This window comes from Triturus cristatus, chromosome 1_1 (assembly GCF_964204655.1).
Source record: "Triturus cristatus chromosome 1_1, aTriCri1.1, whole genome shotgun sequence".
NCBI classification, from domain to species: Eukaryota; Metazoa; Chordata; class Amphibia; order Caudata; family Salamandridae; genus Triturus; species Triturus cristatus.
In genome coordinates, this window is record NC_140579.1 from 1,111,821,730 (window position 1) to 1,111,848,949 (window position 27,220).

Below are 27,220 nucleotides of genomic sequence, written 5' to 3' on the forward strand. Positions count from 1 at the left end.
GAGTGAGTCTGTTAGTCAGTGAGAATGAGTCAGTGAGAGTCTGTTAGTGAGAATGAGTGAGTCAGTCAGTGAGAGAGTGGGAGAGTCAGTGAGAGTCTGTCAGTGAGAGTGAGTCAGTGAGAGTGAGTCAGTCAGAGTGAGTCAGTCAGAGTGAGTCAGTCAGAGTGAGTCAGTCAGAGTGAGTCAGTCAATGAGTGAGAGTGAGTCTGTCAGTCAGTGAGAATGAGTCAGCGAGAGTCTGTCAGAGAGAGTGAGTGAGTCAGTCTGTCAGTGAGAGAGTGGGAGAGTCTGTCAATGAGAGTGAGTCAGTCAGTGAGAGTCTGTCAGTGAGAGTGAGTCAGTCAGTCAGTGAGAGTGAGTCAGTCAGTCAGTGAGAGAGTGGGAGAGTCAGTGAGAGAGTCTGTCAGTGAGAGTGAGTCAGTGATAGTGAGTCAGTGAGAGTGAGTTAGTCAGTCAGAGTGAGTCAGTCAGTCAGTCAGTGAGAGTGAGTGAGTGGGAGAGTATGTCAGTGATAGTTTGTCAGTGAGAGTGAGTGAGTGAGTCAGTCAGTGGGAGTCAGTCAGTGAGAGTCTGTCAGTGAGAGTGAGTGGGTCAGTCAGTCAGTGGGCGAGTCAGTGAGAGTCTGTCAGTGAGAGTGAGTGAGTCAGTGAAAGTGAGTCAGTCAGTGAGAGTGAGTCAGTCAGTGAGAGTGAGTCAGTTAGTGAGAGTGAGTCAGTCAGTGAGAGTGAGTGAGTTTGTCAGTCAGTGAGAGTGAATGAGTCAGTCAGTGAGAGAAAGTGGGAGAGTCTGTCAGTGAGAGTGAGTCAGTCAGTGAGAGTCTGTTAGTGAGAGACAGTCAGTCAGTGAGAGTCAGTCAGTCAGTCAGTAAGAGAGATTCAGTGAGAGTCTCTCAGTGAGAAGGAGTGAGTCAGTGAGAGTGGGTCAGTGAGTGAGAGTGAGTCAGTCAGTGAGTGAGAGTGAGTCAGTCAGTGAGAGTGAGTCAGACAGTCAGTGAGAGTGAGTCAGTCAGTCAGCAAGAGTGAGTGAGTCAGTCAGTGAGAGAGAGTGGGAGAGTCTGTCAGTGATAGTCTGTCAGACAGTGAAAGTCTGCCAGTGAGAGTGAGTCCGTCAGTAAGAGTCTGTCAGTGAGAGTGAGTGAGTGAGTCAGTCAGTGAGAGTGGGAGAGTCAGTCAGTGAGAGAGTCTGTCAGTGAGATTGAGTCAGTCAGTGAGAGTGAGTCTGTCAGTTAGAGTCTGTTAGTGAGAGACAGTCAGTCAGTCAGTGAGAGTCAGTCAGTCAGTCAGTAAGAGAGAGTCAGTGAGAGTCTCTCAGTGAGAGGGAGTGAGTCAGTGAGAGTGGGTCAGTGAGTGAGAGTGAGTCAGTCAGTGAGTGAGAGTGAGTTAGTCAGTGAGAGTGAGTCTGACAGTCAGTGAGAGTGAGTCAGTCAGTCAGCAAGAGTGAGTGAGTCAGTCAGTGAGAGAGAGTGGGAGAGTCTGTCAGTGATAGTCTGTCAGACAGTGAAAGTCTGCCAGTGAGAGTGAGTCAGTCAGTAAGAGTCTGTCAGTGAGAGTGAGTGTGTCAGTCAGTCAGTGAGAGAGTGGGAAAGTCAGTGGGAGAGTCTGTCAGTCAGTGAGAGTCTACCAGTGAGATTGAGTGAGTCAGTCAGTCAGTTAGAGAGAGTGGGTCAGTCAGTCAGTGAGAGAGAGTCAGTGAGAGTTTGTCAGTGGAAGTCAGTGAGAGTGAGTGTGTCAGCGAGAGTGGGTCAGTCAATGAGTGAGAATGAGTCTGTCAGTCAGTGAGAATGAGTCAGCGAGAGTCTGTCAGTGAGAGTGAGTGAGTCAGTCAGTCAGTGAGAGAGTGGGAGAGTCAGTGAGAGAGTCTGTCAGTGAGAGTGAGTCAGTCAGTGAGAGTCTGTCAGTGAGAGTGAGTCAGTCAGTCAGTGAGAGTGAGTCAGTCAGTCACAGTGAGTGAGTCAGTCAGTGAGTGATAGTGAGTGGGAGAGTCAGTCAGTGGGTGAGAGTGAGTGAGTGGGAGAGTCTGTCAGTGAGAGTCTGTCAGTGAGAGTGAGTCAGTCAGTGAGAGTGAGTCAGTCAGTCAGTCAGTGAGAGAGTGGGAGAGTCAGTCAGTGAGAGAATGGGAGAGTCAGTGAGAGAGTCTGTCAGTGAGAGTAAGTGAGCCCGTCATAGTGAGTGAGTCAGTCAGTGAGTGAGAGTGAGTGGGAGGGTCAGTCAGTGAGTGAGAGTGAGTGAGTGGGAGAGTTTGTCAGTTATAGTCTGCCAGTGAGAGTTCGTCGGTGAGAGAGAGTCAGTCAGTCAGTCAGTGAGAGAGTGAGAGAGTCAGTGAGAGTCTGTCAGTGAGAGTGTGTGAGTCAGTGAGAGACAGTCAGTCAGTGAGAGTGAGTCAGTGAGTGAGAGTGAGTCAGTCAGTGAGAGAGTCTGTCAGTCAGTGAGAGTGAGTCAGTCAGTGAGAGAGAGTGGGAGAGTCTGTCAGTGAGAGTCTGTCAGTCAGTGAGGATGAGTCAGTCAGTGAGTGAGAGAGATTCTGTCAGTCAGTGAGAGAGAGTCTGTCAGTCAGTGAGAGTGAGTCAGTCAGTCAGTGAGAATGAGTCAGTCAGTGAGAATGAGTCAGTCAGTGAGAGTCTGTCAGTCAGAGAGAGGGAGTCAAGAGTGAGTGAGTCAGTCAGTCAGTGAGAGAGAGTCAGTCAGTGAAAGTCAGTCAGTGAGAGTCTGTCAGTGAGAGTGAGTCAGTCAGTCAGTGAAAGTGAGTGAGTCTGTCAGTGAGAGAGTGGGAGAGTCTGTCAATGAGAGTGAGTCAGTCAGTGAGAGTCTGTCAGTGAGAGTGAGCCAGTGAGAGTGAGTCAGTCAGTGAGAGTGGGAGAATCAGTGAGTGAGAGAGTGAGAGGGTCTGTCAGTGAGAGTCTGTCAATGAGAGGGAGTGAGTCAGTCAGTCATTGAGAGTGAGCCAGTCAGTCAGTCAGTGAGAGAGAGTGGGTGAGTCTGTCAGTGAGAGTCTGTCAGTGTGTCTGTCAGTGAGAGTGAGTCAGTGAGAATGAGTCAGTGAGAGTGAGTCAGTCAGTGAGAGTGAGTCAGTCAGTCAGTGAGAGGGAGTCAGTCAGCGAGAGAGAGTGGAAGAGTCAGTCAGTGAGAGAGAGTGAGTCAGTCAGTGAGAGAAAGTGGGAGAGTCTGTCAGTGAGAGTGAGTCAGTCAGTGAGAGTCTGTTAGTGAGTGAGTGAGTCAGTCAGTGGGAGTCAGTCAGTGAGAGTCTGTCAGTGAGAGTGAGTGGGTCAGTCAGTCAGTGGGCGAGTCAGTGAGAGTCTGTCAGTGAGAGTGAGTGAGTCAGTGAAAGTGAGTCAGTCAGTGAGAGTGAGTCAGTCAGTGAGAGTGAGTCAGTTAGTGAGAGTGAGTCAGTCAGTGAGAGTGAGTGAGTTTGTCAGTCAGTGAGAGTGAATGAGTCAGTCAGTGAGAGAAAGTGGGAGAGTCTGTCAGTGAGAGTGAGTCAGTCAGTGAGAGTCTGTTAGTGAGAGACAGTCAGTCAGTCAGTGAGAGTCAGTCAGTCAGTCAGTAAGAGAGAGTCAGTGAGAGTCTCTCAGTGAGAGGGAGTGAGTCAGTGAGAGTGGGTCAGTGAGTGAGAGTGAGTCAGTCAGTGAGAGTGAGTCAGTCAGTGAGAGTGAGTCAGTCAGTCAGTGAGAGGGAGTCAGTCAGCGAGAGAGAGTGGAAGAGTCAGTCAGTGAGAGAGAGTGAGTCAGTCAGTCAGTGAGAGTGAGAGTCAGTGAGTGAGTGAGAGTGAGTGAGTGGGAGAGTCTGTCAGTGATAGTCTGTCAGTGAGAGTCTGTCAATGAGAGTGAGTCAGTCAGTCAGTCAGTGAGAGAGTGGGAGAGTCAGTCAGTGAGAGAGTCTGTCAGTGAGAGTGAGTCAGCCAGTGAGAGTCTGTCAGTGAGAGTGAGTGTGTCAGTCAGTCAGTGAGAGAGTGGGAAAGTCAGTGGGAGAGTCTGTCAGTCAGTGAGAGTCTACCAGTGAGATTGAGTGAGTCAGTCAGTCAGTTAGAGAGAGTGGGTCAGTCAGTCAGTGAGAGAGAGTCAGTGAGAGTTTGTCAGTGGAAGTCAGTGAGAGTGAGTGAGTCAGCGAGAGTGGGTCAGTCAATGAGTGAGAATGAGTCTGTCAGTCAGTGAGAATGAGTCAGCGAGAGTCTGTCAGTGAGAGTGAGTGAGTCAGTCAGTCAGTGAGAGAGTGGGAGAGTCAGTGAGAGAGTCTGTCAGTGAGAGTGAGTCAGTCAGTGAGAGTCTGTCAGTGAGAGTGAGTCAGTCAGTCAGTGAGAGTGAGTCAGTCAGTCACAGTGAGTGAGTCAGTCAGTGAGTGATAGTGAGTGGGAGAGTCAGTCAGTGGGTGAGAGTGAGTGAGTGGGAGAGTCTGTCAGTGAGAGTCTGTCAGTGAGAGTGAGTCAGTCAGTGAGAGTGAGTCAGTCAGTCAGTCAGTGAGAGAGTGGGAGAGTCAGTCAGTGAGAGAATGGGAGAGTCAGTGAGAGAGTCTGTCAGTGAGAGTGAGTCAGTGAGAGAGTGTCAGTGAGAGTGAGTCAGTGAGAGTGAGTCAGTCAGTCAGTGAGAGAGTGGGAGAGTCAGTGAGAGAGTCTGTCAGTGAGAGTAAGTGAGCCCGTCATAGTGAGTGAGTCAGTCAGTGAGTGAGAGTGAGTGGGAGGGTCAGTCAGTGAGTGAGAGTGAGTGAGTGGGAGAGTTTGTCAGTTATAGTCTGCCAGTGAGAGTCCGTCGGTGAGAGAGAGTCAGTCAGTCAGTCAGTGAGAGAGTGAGAGAGTCAGTGAGAGTCTGTCAGTGAGAGTGTGTGAGTCAGTGAGAGACAGTCAGTCAGTGAGAGTGAGTCAGTGAGTGAGAGTGAGTCAGTCAGTGAGAGAGTCTGTCAGTCAGTGAGAGTGAGTCAGTCAGTGAGAGAGAGTGGGAGAGTCTGTCAGTGAGAGTCTGTCAGTCAGTGAGGATGAGTCAGTCAGTGAGTGAGAGAGATTCTGTCAGTCAGTGAGAGAGAGTCTGTCAGTCAGTGAGAGTGAGTCAGTCAGTCAGTGAGAATGAGTCAGTCAGTGAGAATGAGTCAGTCAGTGAGAGTCTGTCAGTCAGAGAGAGGGAGTCAAGAGTGAGTGAGTCAGTCAGTCAGTGAGAGAGAGTCAGTCAGTGAAAGTCAGTCAGTGAGAGTCTGTCAGTGAGAGTGAGTCAGTCAGTCAGTGAAAGTGAGTGAGTCTGTCAGTGAGAGAGTGGGAGAGTCTGTCAATGAGAGTGAGTCAGTCAGTGAGAGTCTGTCAGTGAGAGTGAGCCAGTGAGAGTGAGTCAGTCAGTGAGAGTGGGAGAATCAGTGAGTGAGAGAGTGAGAGGGTCTGTCAGTGAGAGTCTGTCAGTGAGAGGGAGTGAGTCAGTCAGTCATTGAGAGTGAGCCAGTCAGTCAGTCAGTGAGAGAGAGTGGGTGAGTCTGTCAGTGAGAGTCTGTCAGTGTGTCTGTCAGTGAGAGTGAGTCAGTGAGAATGAGTCAGTGAGAGTGAGTCAGTCAGTGAGAGTGAGTCAGTCAGTCAGTGAGAGGGAGTCAGTCAGCGAGAGAGAGTGGAAGAGTCAGTCAGTGAGAGAGAGTGAGTCAGTCAGTGAGAGAAAGTGGGAGAGTCTGTCAGTGAGAGTGAGTCAGTCAGTGAGAGTCTGTTAGTGAGTGAGTGAGTCAGTCAGTGGGAGTCAGTCAGTGAGAGTCTGTCAGTGAGAGTGAGTGGGTCAGTCAGTCAGTGGGCGAGTCAGTGAGAGTCTGTCAGTGAGAGTGAGTGAGTCAGTGAAAGTGAGTCAGTCAGTGAGAGTGAGTCAGTCAGTGAGAGTGAGTCAGTTAGTGAGAGTGAGTCAGTCAGTGAGAGTGAGTGAGTTTGTCAGTCAGTGAGAGTGAATGAGTCAGTCAGTGAGAGAAAGTGGGAGAGTCTGTCAGTGAGAGTGAGTCAGTCAGTGAGAGTCTGTTAGTGAGAGACAGTCAGTCAGTCAGTGAGAGTCAGTCAGTCAGTCAGTAAGAGAGAGTCAGTGAGAGTCTCTCAGTGAGAGGGAGTGAGTCAGTGAGAGTGGGTCAGTGAGTGAGAGTGAGTCAGTCAGTGAAAGTGAGTCAGTCAGTGAGAGTGAGTCAGTCAGTCAGTGAGAGGGAGTCAGTCAGCGAGAGAGAGTGGAAGAGTCAGTCAGTGAGAGAGAGTGAGTCAGTCAGTCAGTGAGAGTGAGAGTCAGTGAGTGAGTGAGAGTGAGTGAGTGGGAGAGTCTGTCAGTGATAGTCTGTCAGTGAGAGTCTGTCAATGAGAGTGAGTCAGTCAGTCAGTCAGTGAGAGAGTGGGAGAGTCAGTCAGTGAGAGAATGGGAGAGTCAGTGAGAGAGTCTGTCAGTAAGCATGAGTCAGTGAGAGTGTGTCAGTGAGAGTGAGTCAGTGAGAGTGAGTCAGTCAGTCAGTCAGTGAGAGAGTGGGAGAGTCAGTGAGAGAGTCTGTCAGTTAGAGTGAAACAGTGAGAGTGAGTCAGTGAGAGTGAGTCAGTGAGAGTGAGTCATTGAGAGTGAGTGAGCCCGTCAGAGTGAGTTAGTGAGTCAGTGAGTGAGAATGAGTGGGAGAGTCAGTGAGTGAGAGTGAGTGAGTGGGAGAGTCTGTCCGTGATAGTCTGCCAGTGAGAGTCCTTCAGTGAGAGAGAGTCAGTCAGTCAGTGGGAGTCTGTCTGTGAGAGTGAGTCAGTCAGTGAGAGTCTGTCAGTGAAAGTGAGTGGGTCAGTCAGTCAGTGAGAGAGTGAGAGAGTCAGTGAGAGTCTGTCAGTGAGACTGAGTGAGTCATTGAGAGTCAGTCAGTCAGTGAGAGTGAGTCAGTGAGTGAGAGTGAGTCAGTCAGTGAGAGAGAGTCTGTCAGTCAGTGAGAGTGAGTGAGTCAGTCAGTGAGAGAGAGTGGGAGAGTCTGTCAGTGAGAGTCTGTCAGTCAGTGAAAGTCAGTCAGTCAGTGAGAGAGATTCTGTCAGTCAGTGAGAGTGAGTCAGTCAGTCAGTGAGAGTCTGTCAGTGAGAGTCTGTCAGTCAGTGGGAGTCTGTCAGTGAGAGTGAGTGAGTCAGTCAGTCAGTGAGAGAGTGGGAGAGTCAGTCAGTGAGGGAGTCTGTCAGTGAGAGTCAGTCAGTCAGTGAGAGTCTGTTAGTGAGAGTCAGTCAGTCAGTCAGTGAGAGTCAGTCAGTCAGTGAGAGAGTGAGAGTCATTGAGAGTCTGTCAGTGAGAGGGAGTGAGTCAGTGAGAGTGAGTCAGTGAGAGTCAGTCAGTCAGTGAGAGTGAGTCAGTCAGTGAGTGAGAGAGAGTGGGAGAGTCTGCCAGTGAGAGTCTGTCAGTCAGTGAGAGTCTGCCAGTGAGAGTGAGTCAGTCATTCAGTCAGTTAGAGAGTGGGGGTCAGTCAGTCAGTGAGAGAGTCAGTGAGAGTTTGTCAGTGAGATTAAGTGAGTCAGTGAGAGTGAGTGGGTCAGTGAGAGTGAGTCAGTCAGTGAGTGAGAGAGAGTGGGAGAGTCTGTCAGTGAAAGTCTGTCAATGAGAGTGAGTCAGTGAGAGTCTGTCAGTGAGAGTGAGTGAGTCAATGAGAGTCTGTGAGTGAGAGTGAGTCTGTTAGTCAGTGAGAATGAGTCAGTGAGAGTCTGTTAGTGAGAGTGAGTGAGTCAGTCAGTCAGTGAGAGAGTGGGAGAGTCAGTGAGAGAGTCTGTCAGTGAGAGTGAGTCAGTCAGTGAGAGTCTGTCAACGAGATTGAGTCAGTCAGTCAGTGAGAGTGAGTGAGTGAGTCAGTAAGAGAGTGGGAGAGTCAGTGAGAGTCTGTCAGTGAGAGAGAGTCAGCGAGAGTGAGTCAGTGAGAGTAAGTCAGTCATAGTGAGTCAGTCAGAGTGAGTCAGTCAATGAGTGAGTGAGAGTGAGTCTGTCAGTCAGTGAGAATGAGTCAGCGAGAGTCTGTCAATGAGAATGAGTGAGTCAGTCTGTCAGTGAGAGAGTGGGAGAGTCTGTCAATGAGAGTGAGTCAGTCAGTGAGAGTCTGTCAGTGAGAGTGAGTCAGTAAGTCAGTGAGAGTGAGTCAGTCAGTCAGTGAGAGAGTGGGAGAGTCAGTGAGAGAGTCTGTCAGTGAGAGTGAGTCAGAGTGAGTCAGTCAGTGAGTGAGTGAGAGTGAGTGGGAGAGTCTGTCAGTGATAGTCTGTCAGTGAGAGTGAGTCAGTCAGTCAGTCAGTGGGAGTCTGTCAGTGAGAGTGAGTCAGTCAGTGATAGTCTGTCAGTGAAAGTGAGTGAGTCAGTCAGTCAGTAGGAGTCTGTCAGTGAGAGTGAGTCTGTCAGTGAGAGTGAGTGAGTCAGTGAAAGTGAGTCAGTCAGTGAGAGTGAGTCAGTCAGTGAGTGAGAGAGAGTGGGAGAGTCTGCCAGTGAGAGTCTGTCAGTCAGTGAGAGTCTGCCAGTGAGAGTGGGTCAGTTAGTGAGAGTGAGTCAGTCAGTCAGTCAGTGAGAGAGTGGGAGAGTCAGTCAGTGAGAGAATGGGAGAGTCAGTGAGAGAGTCTGTCAGTGAGAGTGAGTCAGTGAGAGTGTGTCAGTGAGAGTGAGTCAGTGATAGTGAGTCAGTCAGTCAGTGAGAGAGTGGGAGAGTCAGTGAGAGAGTCTGTCAGTGAGAGTGAGTGAGCCCGTCATAGTGAGTGAGTCAGTCAGTAAGTGAGAGTGAGTGGGAGGGTCAGTCAGTGAGTGAGAGTGAGTGAGTGGGAGAGTTTGTCAGTTATAGTCTGCCAGTGAGAGTCCGTCAGTGAGAGAGAGTCAGTCAGTCAGTGAGAGAGTGAGAGAGTCAGTGAGAGTCTGTCAGTGAGAGTGTGTGAGTCAGTGAGAGACAGTCAGTCAGTGAGAGTGAGTCAGTGAGTGAGAGTGAGTCAGTCAGTGAGAGATTCTGTCAGTCAGTGAGAGTATGTCAGTCAGTGAGAGGGAGTCTGTCAGTCAGTGAGAGAGATTCTGTCAGTCAGTGAGAGAGAGTCTGTCAGTCAGTGAGATTGAGTCAGTCAGTCAGTGAGAGTAAGTCAGTCAGTGAGAGTCTGTCAGCGAGAGTGAGTGAGTCAGTCAGTCAGTCAGAGAGAGGGAGTCAGTCAGTCAGTGAGAGAGCGTCAGTCAGTGAAAGTCAGTCAGTGAGAGTCTGTCAGTGAGAGTGAGTCAGTCAGTCAGTGAGAGTGAGTGAGTCTGTCAGTGAGAGAGTGGGAGAGTCTGTCAATGAGAGTGAGTCAGTCAGTGAGAGTCTGTCAGTGAGAGTGAGCCAGTGAGAATGAGTCAGTCAGTGAGAGTGGGAGAATCAGTGAGTGAGAGAGTGAGAGAGTCTGTCAGTGAGAGTCTGTCAGTGAGAGTGAGTGAGTGAGTCAGTCATTGAGAGTGAGCCAGTCAGTCAGTCAGTGAGAGAGAGTGGGTGAGTCTGTCAGTGAGAATCTGTCAGTGCGTCTGCTAGTGAGAGTGAGTCAGTGAGAATGAGTCAGTGAGAGTGAGTCAGTCAGTGAGAGTGAGTCAGTCAGTCAGTGAGAGTGAGTCAGTCAGCGAGAGAGAGTGGAAGAGTCAGTCAGTGAGAGAGAGTGAGTCAGTCAATCAGTGAGAGTGAGAGTCAGTCAGTGAGTGAGAGTGAGTGAGTGGGAGAGTCTGTCAGTGATAGTCTGTCAGTGAGAGTCTGTCAATGAGAGTGAGTCAGTCAGTCAGTGAGAGAGTGGGAGAGTCAGTCAGTGAGAGAGTCTGTCGGTGAGAGTGAGTCAGCCAGTGAGAGTCTGTCAGTGAGAGTGAGTCAGTCAGTGAGAGTAAGTGAGTGAGTCAGTCAGTGAGAGAATGGGAGAGTCAGTGAGAGTGTGTCAGTGAGAGTGAGTCAGTGAGAGTGAGTCAGTCAGTCAGTCAGTGAGAGAGTGGGAGAGTCAGTGAGAGAGTCTGTCAGTGAGAGTGAGTCAGTGAGAGTGAGTCAGTGAGAGTGAGTCATTGAGAGTGAGTGAGCCATCAGAGTGAGTGAGTGAGTCAGTGAGTGAGAATGAGTGGGAGAGTCAGTGAGTGAGAGTGAGTGAGTGGGAGAGTCTGTCAGTGATAGTCTGCCAGTGAGAGTCCTTCAGTGAGAGAGAGTCAGTCAGTCAGTGGGAGTCTGTCAGTGAGAGTGAGTCAGTCAGTGAGAGTCTGTCAGTGAGAGTGAGTGGGTCAGTCAGTCAGTGAGAGGGTGAGAGAGTCAGTGAGAGTCTGTCAGTGAGATTGAGTGAGTCATTGAGAGTCAGTCAGTCAGTGAGAGTGAGTCAGTGAGTGAGAGTGAGTCAGTCAGTGAGAGAGAGTGGGAGAGTCTATCAGTGAGAGTCTGTCAGTCAGTGAAAGTCAGTCAGTCAGTGAGAGAGATTCTGTCAGTCAGTGAGAGTGAGTCAGTCAGTCAGTCAGTGAGAGTCTGTCAGTCAGTGGGAGTCTGTCAGTGAGAGTGAGTGAGTCAGTCAGTGAGTGAGTGAGTGGGAGAGTCTGTCAGTGATAGTTTGTCAGTGAGAGTGAGTGAGTCAGTCAGTCAGTGGGAGTCCGTCAGTGAGAGTGAGTCAGTCAGTGATAGTCTGTCAGTGAGAGTGAGTCTGTCAGTGAGAGTGAGTGAGTCAGTGAAAGTGAGTCAGTCAGTGAGAGTGAGTCAGTCAGTGAGTGAGAGAGAGTGGGAGAGTCTGCCAGTGAGAGTATGTCAGTCAGTGAGAGTCTGCCAGTGAGAGTGAGTCAGTCATTCAGTCAGTGAGAGAGTCAGTGAGAGTTTGTCAGTGAGAGTAAGTGAGTCAGTGAGAGTGAGTGAGTCAGTGAGAGTGAGTCAGTCAGTAAGTGAGAGTGAGTCTGTGAGTCAGTGAGAATGAGTCAGTCAGTGAGTGAGAGAGAGTGGGAGAGTCTGTCAGTGAGACTCTGTCAATGAGAGTGAGTCAGTGAGAGTGTCAGTGAGATTGAGTGAGTCAATGAGAGTCTGTGAGTGAGAGTGCGTCTGTTAGTCAGTGAGAATGAGTCAGTGAGAGTCTGTTAGTGAGAATGAGTGAGTCAGTCAGTGAGAGAGTGGGAGAGTCGGTGAGAGTCTGTCAGTGAGAGTGAGTCAGTCAGAGTGAGTCAGTCAGAGTGAGTCAGTCAGAGTGAGTCAGTCAATGAGTGAGAGTGAGTCTGTCAGTCAGTGAGAATGAGTCAGCGAGAGTCTGTCAGTGAGAGTGAGTGAGTCAGTCTGTCAGTGAGAGAGTGGAAGAGTCTGTCAATGAGAGTGAGTCAGTCAGTGAGAGTCTGTCAGTGAGAGTGAGTCAGTCAGTCAGTGAGAGTGAGTCAGTCAGTCAGTGAGAGAGTGAGAGAGTCAGTGAGAGAGTCTGTCAGTGAGAGTGAGTCAGTGATAGTGAGTCAGTGAGAGTGAGTTAGTTAGTCAGTCAGAGTGAGTCAGTCAGTCAGTGAGTGAGAGTGAGTGAGTGGGAGAGTCTGTCAGTGAGAGAGAGTGAGTCAGTCAGTCAGTGGGAGTCAGTCAGTGAGAGTCTGTCAGTGAGAGTGAGTGGGTCAGTCAGTCAGTGAGCGAGTCAGTGAGAGTCTGTCAGTGAGAGTGAGTGAGTCAGTGAAAGTGAGTCAGTCAGTGAGAAAGAGCATGTCAGTGAGAGTCTGTCAGTCAGTGGGAGTCTGTCAGTGAGAGTGAGTCAGTCAGTGAGAGTCTGTCAGAGAGTGAGTGAGTCAGTCAGTCAGGGAGAGAGTCTGTCAGTGAGAGTGAGTCAGTCAGTGAGAGTCTGTTAGTGAGAGTCAGTCAGTCAGTCAGTGATAGTGAGTCAGTCAGTGAGAGAGAGTGAGAGTCAGTGAGAGTCTGTCAGTGAGAGGGAGTGAGTCAGTGAGAGTGAGTCAGTGAGAGTGAGTGAGTCAGTCAGTGAGAGAGTGGGAGAGTCAGTGAGAGAGTCTGTCAGTGAGAGTCTCTCAGTGAGAGTGAGTCAGTGAGACTGAGTCAGTCAGTGAGAGTGAGTCAGTGAGAGTGAGTCAGTCAGTGAGAGAGTCAGTGAGTGAGAGAGAGTGGGAGAGTCAGTCAGTGAGAGTCTGTCAGTGAGAGTGAGTCAGTAAGAGTGAGTGAGTCAGTCATTGAGAGAGATTCTGTCAGTCAGTGAGAGACAGTCTGTCAGTCAGTGAGAGTGAGTGAGTCAGTCAGTCAGTGAGAGAGAGTGGGAGAGTCTGTCAGTGAGAGTCTGTCAGACAGTGAAAGTCTGCCAGTGAGAGTGAGTCAGTCAGTAAGAGTCTGTCAGTGAGAGGGAGTGAGTGAGTCAGTCAGTGAGAGTGGGAGAGTCAGTCAGTGAGAGAGTTTGTCAGTGAGATTGAGTCAGTCAGTGAGAGTCTGTTAGTGAGAGTGAGTCATTCAGTCAGTGAGAGTGAGTCAGTCAGTGAGTGAGTCAGTCAGTGAGAGTGAGTCTGTCAGTGAGAGTGAGTCTGTCAATGAGAGTGAGTCTGTCAGTCAGTGAGAGTGAGTCAGTCAGTCAGTCAGTGAGAGAGTGGTAGAGTCAGTGAGAGAGTCTGTTAGTGAGAGTGAGTCAGTGAGAGTGAGTCAGTGAGAGTGAGTCAGTGAGAGTGAGTCATTGAGAGTGAGTGAGCCCGTCAGAGTGAGTGAGTGAGTCAGTGAGTGAGAATGAGTGGGAGAGTCAGTGAGTGAGAGTGAGTGAGGGGGAGAGTCTGTCAGTGATAGTCTGCCAGTGAGAGTCCTTCAGTGGGAGAGAGTGAGTCAGTCAGTGATAGTCTGTCAGTGAGAGTGAGTCTGTCAGTGAGAGTGAGTGAGTCAGTGAAAGTGAGTCAGTCAGTGAGAGTGAGTCAGTCAGTGAGTGAGAGAGAGTGGGAGAGTCTGCCAGTGAGAGTATGTCAGTCAGTGAGAGTCTGCCAGTGAGAGTGAGTCAGTCAGTCAGTCAGTGAGAGAGTCAGTGAGAGTTTGTCAGTGAGAGTAAGTGAGTCAGTGAGAGTGAGTGAGTCAGTGAGAGTGAGTCAGTCAGTAAGTGAGAGTGAGTCTGTGAGTCAGTGAGAATGAGTCAGTCAGTGAGTGAGAGAGAGTGGGAGAGTCTGTCAGTGAGACTCTGTCAATGAGAGTGAGTCAGTGAGAGTGTCAGTGAGATTGAGTGAGTCAATGAGAGTCTGTGAGTGAGAGTGCGTCTGTTAGTCAGTGAGAATGAGTCAGTGAGAGTCTGTTAGTGAGAATGAGTGAGTCAGTCAGTGAGAGAGTGGGAGAGTCGGTGAGAGTCTGTCAGTGAGAGTGAGTCAGTCAGAGTGAGTCAGTCAGAGTGAGTCAGTCAGAGTGAGTCAGTCAATGAGTGAGAGTGAGTCTGTCAGTCAGTGAGAATGAGTCAGCGAGAGTCTGTCAGTGAGAGTGAGTGAGTCAGTCTGTCAGTGAGAGAGTGGAAGAGTCTGTCAATGAGAGTGAGTCAGTCAGTGAGAGTCTGTCAGTGAGAGTGAGTCAGTCAGTCAGTGAGAGTGAGTCAGTCAGTCAGTGAGAGAGTGAGAGAGTCAGTGAGAGAGTCTGTCAGTGAGAGTGAGTCAGTGATAGTGAGTCAGTGAGAGTGAGTTAGTCAGTCAGAGTGAGTCAGTCAGTCAGTGAGTGAGAGTGAGTGAGTGGGAGAGTCTGTCAGTGAGAGTTTGTCAGTGAGAGAGAGTGAGTCAGTCAGTCAGTGGGAGTCAGTCAGTGAGAGTCTGTCAGTGAGAGTGAGTGGGTCAGTCAGTCAGTGAGCGAGTCAGTGAGAGTCTGTCAGTGAGAGTGAGTGAGTCAGTGAAAGTGAGTCAGTCAGTGAGAAAGAGCATGTCAGTGAGAGTCTGTCAGTCAGTGGGAGTCTGTCAGTGAGAGTGAGTCAGTCAGTGAGAGTCTGTCAGAGAGTGAGTGAGTCAGTCAGTCAGGGAGAGAGTCTGTCAGTGAGAGTGAGTCAGTCAGTGAGAGTCTGTTAGTGAGAGTCAGTCAGTCAGTCAGTGATAGTGAGTCAGTCAGTGAGAGAGAGTGAGAGTCAGTGAGAGTCTGTCAGTGAGAGGGAGTGAGTCAGTGAGAGTGAGTCAGTGAGAGTGAGTGAGTCAGTCAGTGAGAGAGTGGGAGAGTCAGTGAGAGAGTCTGTCAGTGAGAGTCTCTCAGTGAGAGTGAGTCAGTGAGACTGAGTCAGTCAGTGAGAGTGAGTCAGTGAGAGTGAGTCAGTCAGTGAGAGAGTCAGTGAGTGAGAGAGAGTGGGAGAGTCAGTCAGTGAGAGTCTGTCAGTGAGAGTGAGTCAGTAAGAGTGAGTGAGTCAGTCATTGAGAGAGATTCTGTCAGTCAGTGAGAGACAGTCTGTCAGTCAGTGAGAGTGAGTGAGTCAGTCAGTCAGTGAGAGAGAGTGGGAGAGTCTGTCAGTGAGAGTCTGTCAGACAGTGAAAGTCTGCCAGTGAGAGTGAGTCAGTCAGTAAGAGTCTGTCAGTGAGAGGGAGTGAGTGAGTCAGTCAGTGAGAGTGGGAGAGTCAGTCAGTGAGAGAGTTTGTCAGTGAGATTGAGTCAGTCAGTGAGAGTCTGTTAGTGAGAGTGAGTCATTCAGTCAGTGAGAGTGAGTCAGTCAGTGAGTGAGTCAGTCAGTGAGAGTGAGTCTGTCAGTGAGAGTGAGTCTGTCAATGAGAGTGAGTCTGTCAGTCAGTGAGAGTGAGTCAGTCAGTCAGTCAGTGAGAGAGTGGTAGAGTCAGTGAGAGAGTCTGTTAGTGAGAGTGAGTCAGTGAGAGTGAGTCAGTGAGAGTGAGTCAGTGAGAGTGAGTCATTGAGAGTGAGTGAGCCCGTCAGAGTGAGTGAGTGAGTCAGTGAGTGAGAATGAGTGGGAGAGTCAGTGAGTGAGAGTGAGTGAGGGGGAGAGTCTGTCAGTGATAGTCTGCCAGTGAGAGTCCTTCAGTGGGAGAGAGTGAGTCAGTCAGTGATAGTCTGTCAGTGAGAGTGAGTCTGTCAGTGAGAGTGAGTGAGTCAGTGAAAGTGAGTCAGTCAGTGAGAGTGAGTCAGTCAGTGAGTGAGAGAGAGTGGGAGAGTCTGCCAGTGAGAGTATGTCAGTCAGTGAGAGTCTGCCAGTGAGAGTGAGTCAGTCAGTCAGTCAGTGAGAGAGTCAGTGAGAGTTTGTCAGTGAGAGTAAGTGAGTCAGTGAGAGTGAGTGAGTCAGTGAGAGTGAGTCAGTCAGTAAGTGAGAGTGAGTCTGTGAGTCAGTGAGAATGAGTCAGTCAGTGAGTGAGAGAGAGTGGGAGAGTCTGTCAGTGAGACTCTGTCAATGAGAGTGAGTCAGTGAGAGTGTCAGTGAGATTGAGTGAGTCAATGAGAGTCTGTGAGTGAGAGTGCGTCTGTTAGTCAGTGAGAATGAGTCAGTGAGAGTCTGTTAGTGAGAATGAGTGAGTCAGTCAGTGAGAGAGTGGGAGAGTCGGTGAGAGTCTGTCAGTGAGAGTGAGTCAGTCAGAGTGAGTCAGTCAGAGTGAGTCAGTCAGAGTGAGTCAGTCAATGAGTGAGAGTGAGTCTGTCAGTCAGTGAGAATGAGTCAGCGAGAGTCTGTCAGTGAGAGTGAGTGAGTCAGTCTGTCAGTGAGAGAGTGGAAGAGTCTGTCAATGAGAGTGAGTCAGTCAGTGAGAGTCTGTCAGTGAGAGTGAGTCAGTCAGTCAGTGAGAGTGAGTCAGTCAGTCAGTGAGAGAGTGAGAGAGTCAGTGAGAGAGTCTGTCAGTGAGAGTGAGTCAGTGATAGTGAGTCAGTGAGAGTGAGTTAGTCAGTAAGAGTGAGTCAGTCAGTCAGTGAGTGAGAGTGAGTGAGTGGGAGAGTCTGTCAGTGAGAGTTTGTCAGTGAGAGAGAGTGAGTCAGTCAGTCAGTGGGAGTCAGTCAGTGAGAGTCTGTCAGTGAGAGTGAGTGGGTCAGTCAGTCAGTGAGCGAGTCAGTGAGAGTCTGTCAGTGAGAGTGAGTGAGTCAGTGAAAGTGAGTCAGTCAGTGAGAAAGAGCATGTCAGTGAGAGTCTGTCAGTCAGTGGGAGTCTGTCAGTGAGAGTGAGTCAGTCAGTGAGAGTCTGTCAGAGAGTGAGTGAGTCAGTCAGTCAGGGAGAGAGTCTGTCAGTGAGAGTGAGTCAGTCAGTGAGAGTCTGTTAGTGAGAGTCAGTCAGTCAGTCAGTGATAGTGAGTCAGTCAGTGAGAGAGAGTGAGAGTCAGTGAGAGTCTGTCAGTGAGAGGGAGTGAGTCAGTGAGAGTGAGTCAGTGAGAGTGAGTGAGTCAGTCAGTGAGAGAGTGGGAGAGTCAGTGAGAGAGTCTGTCAGTGAGAGTCTCTCAGTGAGAGTGAGTCAGTGAGACTGAGTCAGTCAGTGAGAGTGAGTCAGTGAGAGTGAGTCAGTCAGTGAGAGAGTCAGTGAGTGAGAGAGAGTGGGAGAGTCAGTCAGTGAGAGTCTGTCAGTGAGAGTGAGTCAGTAAGAGTGAGTGAGTCAGTCATTGAGAGAGATTCTGTCAGTCAGTGAGAGACAGTCTGTCAGTCAGTGAGAGTGAGTGAGTCAGTCAGTCAGTGAGAGAGAGTGGGAGAGTCTGTCAGTGAGAGTCTGTCAGACAGTGAAAGTCTGCCAGTGAGAGTGAGTCAGTCAGTAAGAGTCTGTCAGTGAGAGGGAGTGAGTGAGTCAGTCAGTGAGAGTGGGAGAGTCTGTCAGTGAGAGTGAGTCTGTCAATGAGAGTGAGTCTGTCAGTCAGTGAGAGTGAGTCAGTCAGTCAGTCAGTGAGAGAGTGGTAGAGTCAGTGAGAGAGTCTGTTAGTGAGAGTGAGTCAGTGAGAGTGAGTCAGTGAGAGTGAGTCAGTGAGAGTGAGTCATTGAGAGTGAGTGAGCCCGTCAGAGTGAGTGAGTGAGTCAGTGAGTGAGAATGAGTGGGAGAGTCAGTGAGTGAGAGTGAGTGAGGGGGAGAGTCTGTCAGTGATAGTCTGCCAGTGAGAGTCCTTCAGTGGGAGAGAGTCAGTCAGTCAGTGGGAGTCTGTCAGTGAGAGTGAGTCAGTCAGTGAGAGTCTGTCAGTGAGAGTGAGTGGGTCAGTCTGTCAGTGAGAGAGTGAGAGAGTCAGTGAGAGTCTGTCAGTGAGAGTGAGTGAGAGTCAGTCAGTCAGTGAGAGTGAGTCAGTGAGTGAGAGTGAGTCAGTCAGTGAGAGAGAGTCTGTCAGTCAGTGAGAGTGAGTGAGTCAGTCAGTGAGAGAGAGTGGGAGAGTCTGTCAGTGAGAGTCTGTCAGTCAGTGAAAGTCAGTCAGTCAGTGAGAGAGATGTTGTCAGTCAGTGAGAGTGAGTCAGTCAGTCAGTGAGAGTCTGTCAGTGAGAGTCTGTCAGTCAGTGGGAGTCTGTCAGTGAGAGTGAGTCAGTCAGTCAGTGAGAGAGTGGGAGAGTCAGTCAGTGAGAGAGTCTGTCAGTGAGAGTCAGTCAGTCAGTGAGAGTCTGTTAGTGAGAGTCAGTCAGTCAGTCAGTGAGAGTCAGTCAGTCAGTGAGAGAGAGAGTGAGAGTCAATGAGAGTATGTCAGTGAGAGGGAGTGAGTCAGTGAGAGTGAGTCAGTGAGAGTAAGTCAGTCAGTAAGAGTGAGTCAGTCAGTGAGTGAGAGAGAGTGGGAGAGTCTGCCAGTGAGAGTCTGTCAGTCAGTGAGAGTCTGCCAGTGAGAGTGAGTCAGTCATTCAGTCAGTTAGAGAGTGGGGGTCAGTCAGTCAGTGAGAGAGTCAGTGAGAGTTTGTCAGTGAGATTAAGTGAGTCAGTGAGAGTAAGTGGGTCAGTGAGAGTGAGTCAGTCAGTGAGTGAGAGTGAGTCTGTCAGTCAGTGAGAATGAGTCAGTCAGTGAGTGAGAGAGAGTGGGAGAGTCTGTCAGTGAGAGTGAGTCAGTCAGTGAGAGTCTGTTAGTGAGAGACAGTCAGTCAGTCAGTGAGAGTCAGTCAGTCAGTCAGTAAGAGAGAGTCAGTGAGAGTCTCTCAGTGAGAGGGAGTGAGTCAGTGAGAGTGGGTCAGTGAGTGAGAGTGAGTCAGTCAGTGAGTGAGAGTGAGTCAGTCAGTGAGAGTGAGTCTGACAGTCAGTGAGAGTGAGTCAGTCAGTCAGCAAGACTGAGTGAGTCAGTCAGTGAGAGAGAGTGGGAGAGTCTGTCAGTGAGAGTCTGTCAATGAGAGTGAGTCAGTGAGAGTCTGTCAGTGAGAGTGAGTGAGTCAATGAGAGTCTGTGAGTGAGAGTGAGTCTGTTAGTCAGTGAGAATGAGTCAGTGAGAGTCTGTTAGTGAGAATGAGTGAGTCAGTCAGTGAGAGAGTGGGAGAGTCAGTGAGAGTCTGTCAGTGAGAGTGAGTCAGTGAGAGTGAGTCAGTCAGAGTGAGTCAGTCAGAGTGAGTCAGTCAATGAGTGAGAGTGAGTCTGTCAGTCAGTGATAATGAGTCAGCGAGAGTCTGTCAGTGAGAGTGAGTGAGTCAGTCTGTCAGTGAGAGAGTGGGAGAGTCTGTCAATGAGAGTGAGTCAGTCAGTGAGAGTCTGTCAGTGAGAGTGAGTCAGTCAGTCAGTGAGAGTGAGTCAGTCAGTCAGTGAGAGAGTGGGAGAGTCGTTGAGAGAGTCTGTCAGTGATAGTGAGTCAGTGATAGTGAGTCAGTGAGAGTGAGTTAGTCAGTCAGAGTGAGTCAGTCAGTCAGTGAGAGAGTCAGTGAGAGTTTGTCAGTGAGATTAAGTGAGTCAGTGAGAGTGAATGGGTCAGTGAGAGTGAGTCAGTCAGTGAGTGAGAGTGAGTCTGTCAGTCAGTGAGAATGAGTCAGTCAGTGAGTGAGAGAGAGTGGGAGAGTCTGTCAGTGAAAGTCTGTCAATGAGAGTGAGTCAGTGAGAGTCTGTCAGTGAGAGTGAGTGAGTCAATGAGAGTCTGTGAGTGAGAGTGAGACTGTTAGTCAGTGAGAATGAGTCATTGAGAGTCTGTTAGTGAGAGTGAGTGAGTCAGTCAGCCAGTGAGAGAGTGGGAGAGTCAGTGAGAGAGTCTGTCAGTGAGAGTTAGTCAGTCAGTGAGCGTCTGTCAGTGAGATTGAGTCAGTCAGTCAGTCAGTGAGAGTCAGTCAGTCAGTGAGAGAGAGTGAGAGTCAGTAAATGTCTGTCAGTGAGAGGGAGTGAGTCAGCGAGAGTGAGTCAGTGAGAGTGAGTGAGTCAGTCAGTGAGAGAGTGGGAGAGTCAGTGAGAGAGTCTGTCAGTGAGAGTCTATCAGTGAGAGTGAGTCAGTGAGACTGAGTCAGTCAGTGAGAGTGAGTCAGTGAGAGTGAGTCAGTCAGTGAGAGAGTCAGTGAGTGAGAGAGAGTGGGAGAGTCAGTCAGTGAGAGTCTGTCAGTGAGAGTGAGTCAGTAAGAGTGAGTGAGTCAGTCATTGAGAGAGATTCTGTCAGTCAGTGAGAGACAGTCTGTCAGTCAGTGAGAGTGAGTGAGTCAGTCAGTCAGTGAGAGAGAGTGGGAGAGTCTGTCAGTGAGAGTCTGTCAGACAGTGAAAGTCTGACAGTGAGAGTGAGTCAGTCAGTAAGAGTCTGTCAGTGAGAGTGAGTGAGTGAGTCAGTCAGTGAGAGTGGGAGAGTCAGTCAGTGAGAGAGTTTGTCAGTGAGATTGAGTCAGTCAGTGAGAGTCTGTTAGTGAGAGTGAGTCATTCAGTCAGTGAGAGTGAGTCAATCAGTCAGTGAGAGAGAGTGGGAGATTCAGTGAGAGTGAGTGAGTCAGTGAGAGTGAGTGAGTCAGTGAGTGAGTCAGTCAGTGAGAGTGAGTCTGTCAGTAGGAGTGAGTCTGTCAGTGAGAGTGAGGCTGTCAGTCAGTGAGAGTGAGTGAGTCAGTCAGTCAGTGAGAGAGTGGGAGAGTCAGTGAGAGAGTCTGTTAGTGAGAGTGAGTCAGTGAGAGTGAGTCAGTGAGAGTGAGTCAGTGAGAGTGAGTCAGTGAGAGTGAGTCATTGAGAGTCAGTGAGCCCGTCAGAGTGAGTGAGTGAGTCAGTGAGTGAGAATGAGTGGGAGAGTCAGTAAGTGAGAGTGAGTGAGTGGGAGAGTCTGTCAGTGATAGTCTGCCAGGTAGAGTCCTTCAGTGAGAGAGAGTCAGTCAGTTAGTTGGAGTCTGTCAGTGAGAGTGAGTCAGTCAGTGAGAGTCTGTCAGTGAGAGTGAGTGGGTCAGTCAGTCAGTGAGAGAGTCAGTGAGAGTCTGTCAGTGAGAGTGAGTGAGTCATTGAGAGTCAGTCAGTCAGTGAGAGTGAGTCAGTGAGTGAGAGTGAGTCAGTCAGTGAGAGAGAGTCTGTCAGTCAGTGAGAGTGAGTGAGTCAGTCAGTGAGAGAGAGTGGGAGAGTCTGTCAGTGAGAGTCTGTCAGTCAGTGAAAGTCAGTCAGTCAGTGAGAGAGATTCTGTCAGTCAGTTAGAGTGAGTCAGTCAGTCAGTGAGAGTCTGTCAGTCAGTGGGAGTCTGTCAGTGAGAGTGAGTCAGTCAGTCAGTCAGTGAGAGAGTGGGAGAGTCAGTCAGTGAGAGAGTCTGTCAGTGAGAGTCAGTCAGTCAGTGAGAGTCTGTTAGTGAGAGTCAGTCAGTCAGTCAGTGAGAGTCAGTCAGTCAGTGAGAGAGTGAGAGTCATTGAGAGTCTTGTGGAAATATGGATTTTTATGGTCGGTTATGTCCCCTATCTTGGACCCCAACGGTTTCATGTATAAATCACAAGTACATGTATGTTCCCTCCAGTTCCAGTTATGAAGACGCAAATACATGTGCGTCCACCGTCAACATGTCCTCTTTCAGATCCGCCATGAACGGGTCAGATATTCCTTTCCTAAGTATGAAAGGCCACCGACTTTATGTGGTTCACTTTCCACATTTCTACAGATTCAGGCGAGTAGGCCCGAATTCTGTCTTCAAGCCTTTTCCTGCCTTCTGCCTCTGAAAGCTCCAGTCTGAGCCTGCATCTGTGACCATGAACTTTGTCCTACTCCCTGTGCGGCTAACGGTGCCTGATCCAGCCCGTAGCCTGCCAGAAAACTGTACTTCACCTTCAAGATTATCTCCTCCTCCTCTCATCCGATGCATTCCTGTCTAGCAGTTTAGGTAAACATTCCTCCAGCTACCGTGCAAAGGGGCCAGGCTTCGCTGTCCTCATGCAAGTAATTCATAAACCCTGTTACCATGGAATATTCCTACCCCCTCGCATCTAGTGTAGACACTTAGACGCTTGTACACGCACTAACAGTCAGTATAGTCAGTATAGAATAAGATTCTATCCTAAGAGACCTTTCTTTTTGGATAACACAGTTCTTTAAAGATAGGATATTAGATATGATTTGGGATTAGGTTGACATAACCCCAGACTTTTGTCTCCACATGTAGAGCTAAATGTCAAGTCCCATTCTCCCCCTAGTTGCACGTCAAATCACACGTCATGCTGCCGCGCGCGCATCTCTGCCAAGTATTTTTGCTGACATTGCGAAATTCTTTCATGGAACCACCCATTTGTGACATCATACCTAATGACGTTCTTTAGTTACGCCTAGTTACACCCATTTCAGTTACGCATGTATATCTTTATCTCTGTTATCAACTGTTACGCCTCCTGCATCTGTTTCACTGTAATGCCTCTTCTATAAAAATGATTACCTGTCAATAATGTATTGTCCTTCACTTCCTGAACCTCCGTGGTGATGGAATATGAAGCCAACAATTCGAATTGTTATTGGAATAAAGCCCGTTCCGAATCTCTAAATACCACGGATTCTGCCTCTTATTTTACTGAGCTATTCTTATTAATTTTCCGCATCAAATTAAGTACCGGTAATTAAATTATTTACCACATATATGGCGCCCGAACAGGGACACTTTCTCATCTCACGCGCCGGAGGTGCGTTGCAGGCCCAGTCTCCTGCCACAGCTGGACGGACAACAACGCGTACCCACAGGATTTCCTGTATCTCCCTCCTGCCGAGCGGGGGTAACTGAGGCTGCGATCAACACCCAGACGAGGCGGTGAGAAGTGCGAAGTATCCCGACCAGAGCCTAGCTGAGAGAGCAAGATCCGAGGTATACAGAGGCCCACCAGGTTCCGAAGTTCCGAAGTTTCGAGTCGAGTCCAGTCCGGTCCAAGTCCAGTTCAGTTCAGTTCCGAGGCCTTCCGTTCCGAGCTACCCGGTGAGTACCATTGCCGGGGAGGCGTTCTGACGTGCACATAGGTTGTGCCGGTCAAGACGGGTTTGGGTACACAAATCCGGTCTGCACTGTTTCAGCAGTGTATCTGTACTGTTTAGCAGTATATCTAGTATGTCTAGTATATTATTCAGAATACCTAGTTAGTGCCGAGTATTATGCTTAGTGACTAGTTCCCTAAATGGCCATCATTGTTGTTCATTAAATATTAAATGTTAAATGTTTTAAATACGTTCTGCATATTGTGGTGTGAATGACTGTTCATTATTGTGTTTTGTTGTATTAAACGTGTTCAAAATTAGGTCTCAGATCAGTTCTGAGTCAGTCAGTGAGAGTCTGTCAGTGAGAGTGAGTGGGTCAGTCAGTCAGTGAGCGAGTCAGTGAGAGTCTGTCAGTGAGAGTGAGTGAGTCAGTGAGAGTGAGTGAGTCTGTCAGTCAGTGAGAGTGAGTCAGTCAGTGAGAGTGAGTAAGTCAGTGAGAGTGAGTGAGTCTGTCAGTCAGTGAGAGTGAATGAGTCAGTCAGTGAGAGAAAGTGGGAGAGTCAGTCAGTGAGAGTCTGTTAGTGAGAGAAAGTCAGTCAGTCAGTGAGAGTCAGTCAGTCAGTCAGTAAGAGAGAGTCAGTGAGAGTCTCTCAGTGAGAGGGAGTGAGTCAGTGAGAGTGGGTCAGTGAGTGAGAGTGAGTCAGTCAGTGAGTGAGAGTGAGTCAGTCAGTGAGAGTGAGTCTGACAATCAATGAGAGTGAGTCAGTCAGTCAGCAAGAGTAAGTGAGTCAGTCAGTGAGAGAGAGTGGGAGAGTCTGTCAGTGAGAGTCTGTCAGACAGTGTAAGTCTGCCAGTGAGAGTGAGTCAGTCAGTAAGAGTCTGTCAGTGAGAGTGAGTGAGTCAGTCAGTCAGTGAGAGTGGGAGAGTCAGTCAGTGAGAGAGTCTGTCAGTGAGATTGAGTCAGTCAGTGAGAGTGAGTCTGTCAGTCAGGGAGAGTGTGTCAGTCAGTGAGAGAGTGGGAGAGTCAGTGGGAGAGTCTGTCAGTCAGTGAGAGTCTACCAGTGAGATTGAGTGAGTCAGTCAGTCAGTTAGAGAGAGTGGGTCAGTCAGTCAGTGAGAGAGAGTCAGTGAGAGTTTGTCAGTGGAAGTCAGTGAGAGTGAGTGAGTCAGTGAGTGTGGGTCAGTCAATGAGTGAGAGTGAGTCTGTCAGTCAGTGAGAATGAGTCAGCGAGAGTCTGTCAGTGAGAGTGAGTGAGTCAGTCAGTTAGTGAGAGAGTGGGAGAGTCAGTGAGAGAGTCTGTCAGTGAGAGTGAGTCAGTCAGTGAGAGTCTGTCAGTGAGAGTGAGTCAGTCAGTCAGTGAGAGTGAGTCAGTCAGTCACAGTGAGTGAGTCAGTCAGTGAGTGAGAGTGAGTGGGAGAGTCAGTCAGTGGGTGAGAGTGAGTGAGTGGTTGAGTCTGTCAGTGAGAGTCTGTCAGTGAGAGTGAGTCAGTCAATGAGAGTGAGTCAGTCAGTCAGTCAGTGAGAGAGTCAGTCAGTGAGAGAATGGGAGAGTCAGTGAGAGAGTCTGTCAGTGAGAGTGAGTCAGTGAGAGTGTGTCAGTGAGAGTGAGTCAGTGAGAGTGAGTCAGTCAGTCAGTCAGTGAGAGAGTGGGAGAGTCAGTGAGAGAATCTGTCAGTGAGAGTGAGTGAGCCCGTCAGAGTGAGTGAGTCAGTCAGTGAGTGAGAGTGAGTGGGAGGGTCAGTCAGTGAGTGAGAGTGAGTGAGTGGGAGAGTTTGTCAGTGATAGTCTGCCAGTGAGAGTCCGTCGGTGAGAGAGAGTCAGTCAGTCAGTGAGAGAGTGAGAGAGTCAGTGAGAGTCTGTCAGTGAGAGTGTGTGAGTCAGTGAGAGACAGTCAGTCAGTGAGAGTGAGTCAGTGAGTGAGAGTGAGTCAGTCAGTGAGAGATTCTGTCAGTCAGTGAGAGTATGTCAGTCAGTGAGAGGGAGTCTGTCAGTCAGTGAGAGAGATTCTGTCAGTCAGTGAGAGAGAGTCTGTCAGTCAGTGAGATTGAGTCAGTCAGTCAGTGAGAGTAAGTCAGTCAGTGAGAGTCTGTCAGCGAGAGTGAATGAGTCAGTCAGTCAGTCAGAGAGAGGGAGTCAGTCAGTCAGTGAGAGAGCGTCAGTCAGTGAAAGTCAGTCAGTGAGAGTCTGTCAGTGAGAGTGAGTCAGTCAGTCAGTGAGAGTGAGTGAGTCTGTCAGTGAGAGAGTGGGAGAGTCTGTCAATGAGAGTGAGTCAGTCAGTGAGAGTCTGTCAGTGAGAGTGAGCCAGTGAGAATGAGTCAGTCAGTGAGAGTGGGAGAATCAGTGAGTGAGAGAGTGAGAGAGTCTGTCAGTGAGAGTCTGTCAGTGAGAGTGAGTGAGTGAGTCAGTCATTGAGAGTGAGCCAGTCAGTCAGTCAGTGAGAGAGAGTGGGTGAGTCTGTCAGTGAGAATCTGTCAGTGCGTCTGCTAGTGAGAGTGAGTCAGTGAGAATGAGTCAGTGAGAGTGAGTCAGTCAGTGAGAGTGAGTCAGTCAGTCAGTGAGAGTGAGTCAGTCAGCGAGAGAGAGTGGAAGAGTCAGTCAGTGAGAGAGAGTGAGTCAGTCAATCAGTGAGAGTGAGAGTCAGTCAGTGAGTGAGAGTGAGTGAGTGGGAGAGTCTGTCAGTGATAGTCTGTCAGTGAGAGTCTGTCAATGAGAGTGAGTCAGTCAGTCAGTGAGAGAGTGGGAGAGTCAGTCAGTGAGAGAGTCTGTCGGTGAGAGTGAGTCAGCCAGTGAGAGTCTGTCAGTGAGAGTGAGTCAGTCAGTGAGAGTAAGTGAGTCAGTCAGTCAGTGAGAGAATGGGAGAGTCAGTGAGAGAGTCTGTCAGTGAGCATGAGTCAGTGAGAGTGTGTCAGTGAGAGTGAGTCAGTGAGAGTGAGTCAGTCAGTCAGTCAGTGAGAGAGTGGGAGAGTCAGTGAGAGAGTCTGTCAGTGAGAGTGAGTCAGTGAGAGTGAGTCAGTGAGAGTGAGTCATTGAGAGTGAGTGAGCCATCAGAGTGAGTGAGTGAGTCAGTGAGTGAGAATGAGTGGGAGAGTCAGTGAGTGAGAGTGAGTGAGTGGGAGAGTCTGTCAGTGATAGTCTGCCAGTGAGAGTCCTTCAGTGAGAGAGAGTCAGTCAGTCAGTGGGAGTCTGTCAGTGAGAGTGAGTCAGTCAGTGAGAGTCTGTCAGTGAGAGTGAGTGGGTCAGTCAGTCAGTGAGAGGGTGAGAGAGTCAGTGAGAGTCTGTCAGTGAGATTGAGTGAGTCATTGAGAGTCAGTCAGTCAGTGAGAGTGAGTCAGTGAGTGAGAGTGAGTCAGTCAGTGAGAGAGAGTGGGAGAGTCTATCAGTGAGAGTCTGTCAGTCAGTGAAAGTCAGTCAGTCAGTGAGAGAGATTCTGTCAGTCAGTGAGAGTGAGTCAGTCAGTCAGTCAGTGAGAGTCTGTCAGTCAGTGGGAGTCTGTCAGTGAGAGTGAGTGAGTCAGTCAGTGAGTGAGTGAGTGGGAGAGTCTGTCAGTGATAGTTTGTCAGTGAGAGTGAGTGAGTCAGTCAGTCAGTGGGAGTCCGTCAGTGAGAGTGAGTCAGTCAGTGATAGTCTGTCAGTGAGAGTGAGTCTGTCAGTGAGAGTGAGTGAGTCAGTGAAAGTGAGTCAGTCAGTGAGAGTGAGTCAGTCAGTGAGTGAGAGAGAGTGGGAGAGTCTGCCAGTGAGAGTATGTCAGTCAGTGAGAGTCTGCCAGTGAGAGTGAGTCAGTCAGTCAGTCAGTGAGAGAGTCAGTGAGAGTTTGTCAGTGAGAGTAAGTGAGTCAGTGAGAGTGAGTGAGTCAGTGAGAGTGAGTCAGTCAGTAAGTGAGAGTGAGTCTGTGAGTCAGTGAGAATGAGTCAGTCAGTGAGTGAGAGAGAGTGGGAGAGTCTGTCAGTGAGACTCTGTCAATGAGAGTGAGTCAGTGAGAGTGTCAGTGAGATTGAGTGAGTCAATGAGAGTCTGTGAGTGAGAGTGCGTCTGTTAGTCAGTGAGAATGAGTCAGTGAGAGTCTGTTAGTGAGAATGAGTGAGTCAGTCAGTGAGAGAGTGGGAGAGTCGGTGAGAGTCTGTCAGTCAGAGTGAGTCAGTCAGAGTGAGTCAGTCAGAGTGAGTCAGTCAGAGTGAGTCAGTCAATGAGTGAGAGTGAGTCTGTCAGTCAGTGAGAATGAGTCAGCGAGAGTCTGTCAGTGAGAGTGAGTGAGTCAGTCTGTCAGTGAGAGAGTGGAAGAGTCTGTCAATGAGAGTGAGTCAGTCAGTGAGAGTCTGTCAGTGAGAGTGAGTCAGTCAGTCAGTGAGAGTGAGTCAGTCAGTCAGTGAGAGAGTGAGAGAGTCAGTGAGAGAGTCTGTCAGTGAGAGTGAGTCAGTGATAGTGAGTCAGTGAGAGTGAGTTAGTTAGTCAGTCAGAGTGAGTCAGTCAGTCAGTGAGTGAGAGTGAGTGAGTGGGAGAGTCTGTCAGTGAGAGTTTGTCAGTGAGAGAGAGTGAGTCAGTCAGTCAGTGGGAGTCAGTCAGTGAGAGTCTGTCAGTGAGAGTGAGTGGGTCAGTCAGTCAGTGAGCGAGTCAGTGAGAGTCTGTCAGTGAGAGTGAGTGAGTCAGTGAAAGTGAGTCAGTCAGTGAGAAAGAGCATGTCAGTGAGAGTCTGTCAGTCAGTGGGAGTCTGTCAGTGAGAGTGAGTCAGTCAGTGAGAGTCTGTCAGAGAGTGAGTGAGTCAGTCAGTCAGGGAGAGAGTCTGTCAGTGAGAGTGAGTCAGTCAGTGAGAGTCTGTTAGTGAGAGTCAGTCAGTCAGTCAGTGATAGTGAGTCAGTCAGTGAGAGAGAGTGAGAGTCAGTGAGAGTCTGTCAGTGAGAGGGAGTGAGTCAGTGAGAGTGAGTCAGTGAGAGTGAGTGAGTCAGTCAGTGAGAGAGTGGGAGAGTCAGTGAGAGAGTCTGTCAGTGAGAGTCTCTCAGTGAGAGTGAGTCAGTGAGACTGAGTCAGTCAGTGAGAGTGAGTCAGTGAGAGTGAGTCAGTCAGTGAGAGAGTCAGTGAGTGAGAGAGAGTGGGAGAGTCAGTCAGTGAGAGTCTGTCAGTGAGAGTGAGTCAGTAAGAGTGAGTGAGTCAGTCATTGAGAGAGATTCTGTCAGTCAGTGA